The sequence below is a fragment of the Lipotes vexillifer genome, unplaced genomic scaffold (assembly GCF_000442215.2).
Source record: "Lipotes vexillifer unplaced genomic scaffold, Lipotes_vexillifer_v1.1 scaffold1115, whole genome shotgun sequence".
Lineage (NCBI taxonomy): Eukaryota > Metazoa > Chordata > Mammalia > Artiodactyla > Lipotidae > Lipotes > Lipotes vexillifer.
Window position 1 is genome coordinate 458,380 of NW_006792080.1, and position 6,231 is coordinate 464,610.

Consider the following 6,231-nt stretch of genomic DNA (forward strand, 5'->3'; position numbering starts at 1 on the left):
CCCCCCCCCCACCCCGTGGCGGTGCTCAGGCTGCTCCGGGGCCTCGAGCTGGGGCCTCAGGGCCAGGAGCAGGGCCAGAGCCTGTGCTGGAGACGGGAAGCCCAGCTCAGGTTACAGCCGTGGGCGGGCACGTGCGTGCGCATGTGTGTACCTGCGCGTGCGTACCTGCGTGTGCATGCGTGTGCGGGGGTGGGGCGCGTAAAGACAGACTGATTCGCCAGGAGGCCGCAATAGGCTGACTGGACTCCGCTCCGGCTACGCCGCCACAGTCTGTGGCCCACGCGGCTCTGCTGAGCCAACGTCTCTCTCTTCCCACTGAGCTCGCAGCGCCCACGGTCCCCGGCCGCCTATGCGCAGCAAGCTGCCCTCGGGAGAAGCGCGACAGGGGGTGACCGTCCTGGGGAGGCGCTGGGGTGCAGGCTCCCGGCGGCCGGTGCGCCCTGTCCCTCCCAGGCACGCTTGCAGCGAGCGCTATGCACGCAGCCGCCCGGTCCCGAGAGCGGCTGGAAGGGGTGCTTGAGAGGGGCACCGTAAGGGGGCTGCTTACCGGTGCCGGCGGCTGGTTCCGTCAGGCCTGGGGAGTGATCCGCGCAGGTTTAACCTGCCGTGGCCACCCTGCCCCCTCTGCCGGGGCAGGCCCCGGCTGGGGTGACCAGCGTGACTCCAGGAGAGACTTGGCTTCGGGGAGAGATTCCTTTGTGCTGAAAGGGAGAGCGACCTTCCGCAGCTGTTCCCTCCAGCTGGGCGGACAGCGGCGGGCAGGTGTAATGCTCCGAGCTCAGGCTGGCATCTCCTCACCACGAGGGGAGGTGCGGCCAACCTGCGGAAGAGCCTCCATCCTCCACGGGCCCGGACTGTCTGCACGGGGTCCCCTGCGTGGAGAAGCACACGCTCCAAGCAGGCAGGCAGACCTCAGAGGGGAGAGGAGAGAGCTGCCACGGCGCCCCGCAGGAATCCTACCCGAGTGTCACGCTGACGCCTGCCCCTCCCTGCGGAAGCACGAGGCTGGAGACAGGAGGTTCCCGGACCCAGTGTCTGCCAGGGCGGGGCAGTGGGGAGGGTGCTGCAGTCTCCCTCAAACTCAGATGGTGCTGAAGGGCAGGCTGTGCTTCAGGGATGGGCCCTGTCATCAGCCATCTATCTCCACAGCTACTGCAAAGATGTCCTCCACTGAGGGGTTGCAGAGAGCCTCCCAAAGCACAGCCCCCAAATCAAGTCTTCCACTGCCATGCCTCAGGGTAGGACATACCCAGCATTCAAGGCCTCTGCCCTCATGATCCAAGCAGCCCTTCCGGAGCTTTCCCCACCGTAGCCCATTCTCCTACTCAGGGCCCTGCCACTTCCCTCCCTAGGGCCACCGCTGGCCAACTGTCCTCTAAAGGGCTCTTACTGATGGTCCAAGGACGGACTTGGGGGAGATTCGTTGAGCCTGCTTAGGGCCAGACATGAACTCTTTGCGTGAAACTACCTAATCCAATTTAAAGGCACTGCTGACTGAGGCAAACTTTAGTGAAAATGAATTACTTGGAAAGAAAGAGAGGGTCCTACCATCTATTACTGAACAAAATCTATCCATCTGCCACTTGGAATCATAACCGCCTTTCCCAAGTTTCCTCTTCAACCAGGCTTCTGCCTTCCTTCCTTCACTCCAAACCCCACTCTCCTGCAACGGAGCTGGCTCTGCCCCTATCCTCCACCTCTCAGAAGCCATCCAGCTCACAGTATGCTCAGCAAAAGCCTCAACGTGAGCCCAAACATCCTGAACACTACAAATGGCCCCGCATCCAGCTACTCTCGTTTCCCAGGCCTGTAGGGGGTGGTTACCAGGGGCTGAATCACCCCCATCCTACAGATGAAGAGCCTGAGGTTCAGAGTCACAGAAAACTCGGAGATGCTCCCCAGCACTGGGGCCCCACTCCCTCAGTGACTCCTCTGGGTGGCTCCCAGACCGTGGGCCCACCCGAGCCTCCTGCATGAGAGTATCCGTCACTCCAGCCCCCTTCTCATCAGGGTTCCACTCCTCCCCAGTGGTCTCCAAACTTTAGCCCAGAGGAAGCGTGTGTCAGCACACAGCAAAAGGGAGAGTCAGGCAAGTGACGAGCAGCAACTTGCTTTCAAAGGTACAAACATGCCCGCGTCGCTGGGTCACGACCTTAGCACCCAGGAAACGCCTTCGTAAGACAGAAGATCCATGGAACATAGTTACTGTGTGGCAGGAGATGCGTGTATGCTGTCATCGTGACACTGTGCACAGAATGGATTGTGATTTTGTCTCAATGTGATCTTTCAGCGTCTGGAATTTCTCGGTTATTATCAGTACATCTTTCTTACAGGGACCTTCTCAGGAAACAGTAAGGGGTCAGTGAGCTGTTCACTCACCAGTTGTGCCTGATGGTCTAGTGTTTAGATGTTTCCTTTCTCCTTCTACTCACAGAAGACGGCACTTCCCCACTCTTGCAGGTGGGAGGGGCAGTGGGCCTGAATGGCCAGTGGATGTCAATGCGGGTGACAGTTGCCAAGGCAGGGAAAGCTGGGGCTCAGTTCTCTAGGCTCTGAGGCTCACTCGTTCTGCTGAGTCAGCCGAGGAAGCCACATGTTCCAGACGTGCAGGTAAAGAGCATTCTCTGGTGGCTGGGAATGCCATGTCCCGCACAACCACATTTTGCCTGAGTGAGAAATAAAACATTATGTTAAGCCTCCACCTCAAACGTTTTCAACTCCTACTTAGGTATAATATACATATTATAAAATGCTTAGATGTTAAGTGCATGGCTTAGTGAGTATTGATAAATGTATAAACCATGTAGCCACTATTCCAAGTTTTATTTTCCTGTCCATTGCCAGCACCCTTCCTAGACGACAGTGGGTTTTGTTTTTGTTTTTTTTTGGTACGCGGGCCTCTCACCGCTGTGGCCTCTCCCGTTGCGGAGCACAGGCTCCGGACGCGCAGGCTCAGTGGCCATGGCTCACGGGCCCGGCCGCTCCGCGGCATGTGGGATCCTCCCGGACCGGGGCACGAACCCATACCCCCTGCATCGGCAGGCGGACTCTCAACCACTGCGCCACCAGGGAAGCCCAACGGTGGTTTTTTGATTCCAGTATACAAGCTTTGTACTTCTTTGGCTAAATCTATTCCTAAGTGTTCTGTTGTTTTTGATGCTACTGTAGGTGGAATTGTTTTCTTAATTTCATTTTTGCATTGCTCATTGAGTATATAGAAATAGAACTGATTTTTGTATATTGTTTTTATACCCTGCAGCCTCGCTAAATTTGCTTACTAGCTGTGTGTGTGTGTGAGCACATGTGTATCTGTGAATTCCTTAGGACTTTTATATACAAGATCGTCTTCCACAAACAGAGATCATTTTACTTCTTCCTTTCCAATCTTTTATTTCATTTTCTTGTGCAGTGTTGAATAGAAGTCGTGAAAACAGACATCCTTGTCTCTTTCTTGATCTCATAGGAAAAGCTTCCTTTCGGCTTTTAACATGGACAAAGCAAATTCCTTTTCTGACTCTTCTACTCTATCAGCCCATTTCTTCTTCCTCTCTGCTTCTGGAGAATCCAATTTAAGAGATGCCAGCGCACACAACTCCCCCTCCCCCACCCCCTATACTGGTTGCCAAGTTATTTCAAAAAAAAAAGAACTCTCAATAATAATAGCTATTGCCGAATGAGTTCACTAAGTGCAAGCTCTGGGCAAGCACTCCATGTAATGGTAGCACCACTCTTATATCAGGAAACTGAGAGGCACAGGTCTAGCAGGAGGCAGAGCTCAGCCTTGCATCCCATCTCACTGCTCTCTTTAGCACTGACTGCACTGTTCTCCGGGTACCACGCTGCTCAAGAGCCATCTGACCAGATCTAGGTCACACGGTCACCTCCAGCTACAAAGGAGAAGGGAGTCCAGAGATGGAAGTATTTTTTATTTCCCCAAGTGCAGAATTTTATTTCCTGATTATTATTCTGAAAAATTTCAAACCCATAGAAACTGTGGAAGATATAATGGATTCCAATATACATATTTCACCTAGATTCACCTATTAACATTTTACCCTGAACCATTTTGAGTGCAGGTTGTAGACACTATGACACTCCCCCAATACTTCCAAATGCATCTCCCTAAAACAAGAAAATTAACTTTAATTCAATAATGTCACCTAGGACACTATTCCATATATAAAACTCTCCCAATTGTTCCAAGTACCTTTTTATAGCTTTGTTGCTGTTATTGTCATTTTAATCCAGGATATAACCAAGATTCACTGCTGTGTCTCATTGTTATGCTTCTTTCATGTTTTGAAACTTGTTTTTTTGCGACATTAGCCTTCTGGAAGAGTCCAGGACAGTTGTCTTGTAGGATGTCTCACATTCTGGATTTGTCTGATTGTTTCCTCACGATTGGATTCAGGTCACACATTTTTGGCAACAACACTCCAAAGGGGACACTGTGTGTCCCTTACATCTCCTGGGGAGGGACATCATGTCATGTTGTCCCACTCTCTGTGATGCTAAGTTCAGCCATTTAGTTAAGCAAGTGACCTCCAGGCCTCATCAATGTAATAGCTTTCTCTTCATGATTGTTCAGAAATCTGTGGTGAGACTTGGGAGTTGTCACTCAACAGCTTTAGGATCCACTGATGATTTTTGCATGATTCAGTTAATTCACTGAGGGTCACAAAATGGCAATTTTTAAATCTCACACTGATTTGCTGGCATTCTTTTGTAAAGAAGACCCCCCCCCCTTTTTTTACATCCCCTCTCTTTTAACACATGGACTATTGCAGTTTTTAAAAAATTAAATATGTTATAGGTTCAAACTGTCAAATTGCTATAATGCTCAAGTTGTCCCAAGTTTGGCCAGTGGGAACTTAGGCACCAATTTTTCTAACCAGACACATTGTTACACCTAAGGAAGTTGGGTTCTGTCATAAGGAAGGAGAGAATGGGTACTGGGCAGCAAATAGCGGGACTGTCATAACACCTTACCTCCCCAGAGTCTCCATTTCCTGGGCCTTAGACTGGGGTAATACTCCCTCAGGATGGTTTCCAGGACTAAATGAGTTGGTCATGGATTAACTGCACGCAAAGCATGTGTGCCTGCATCATAGAGCCTGGTGCCATGAAGGTGCTCAAAAAGCATGAACTTCTCTTCCCTTTCTTTCCTCTGCCACTGCTTTTATTAAAGTCCTCACCCTTCTTTGGATTTATAACGTCACTATCTTCACCCTTTTGCACTTCGGTTTTCTTTTCAGGGAAGTAGGGATACGCGTCATGAGGCTTAGCTCTCTCTGCTGGTGTCAGCGTAACCGCACTCTCAGTCTTGTGGGATTCCAATTCTCTCCCAGGAGTTTGCACATGGTGGGAGCAGGGGAGGCTACACACAGTCTCACAGTCACCTGTGGCCCTGGCTCTTGTTTTGATGAATTAGTTCAGTGGTTAATTATTTCATCAACTCAGAAGGGAAATCCATCCCTTTCCTCAGTCACAGGGTATTCGGGAGACCTTGAAAAACGTGAGGAACATGGAGCAGGTGCTGAAAGTGCCCCGTCCAGCTCGTGAGGCTGTCCCCTGGCTGCTGTGGGTGCGGACTGCTGAGAGCTCACAGATGCCCCCTTCACTGGGCTGCCAATGACCGAATGCTGTGGGGAACAGAAGGCCAGTCCCCTTGCCTTCCAGCCGGACCAGCTCTGGACATAATTTGTGCTCCAGAGCCCAGCTCTGACGGCATCTCAGCTTTCTCCTGAGGCACTCCCCCAGTAAACTATTTGCACCAGAATCCCCTACTCAGGCTCTACTCATAGGGAAGAGAGATGGAGGAAGATTTCCAAATCAAAGTACGTTGAAGGAATCTGGCAGATGTCCTCGTTATCCTAGAGGATAAAAATCCTCTAGCTCCGCTCCTGCCGCCCCCCCCTCCCCCCCAACGTCCACCGTCCTCTTCACCCAAGCCGCTCTCATCTCACAGCATCTCACTTTCTCTTCCAGCCTCTGCTCCTCCCCGCTTCCCTTCCAGGTTCGAAAAGGCTCCAAATGACCCTCACTACTTCATGGAGCAGTCGGGGGCTCCCCAGTTCCAGACCCCAAACTCAGCTCCGGGCCTACTGTGGCAGATCAACGCGAGTCAGCAGCTCAGAGAACAAAAGGGGGCTTGGTTCAGGTGGCCGAGGCTGTGAGCCACAGTCACCGCGTCCATCACACGTGTGACCCCACGAGACAGGCGTGAACACG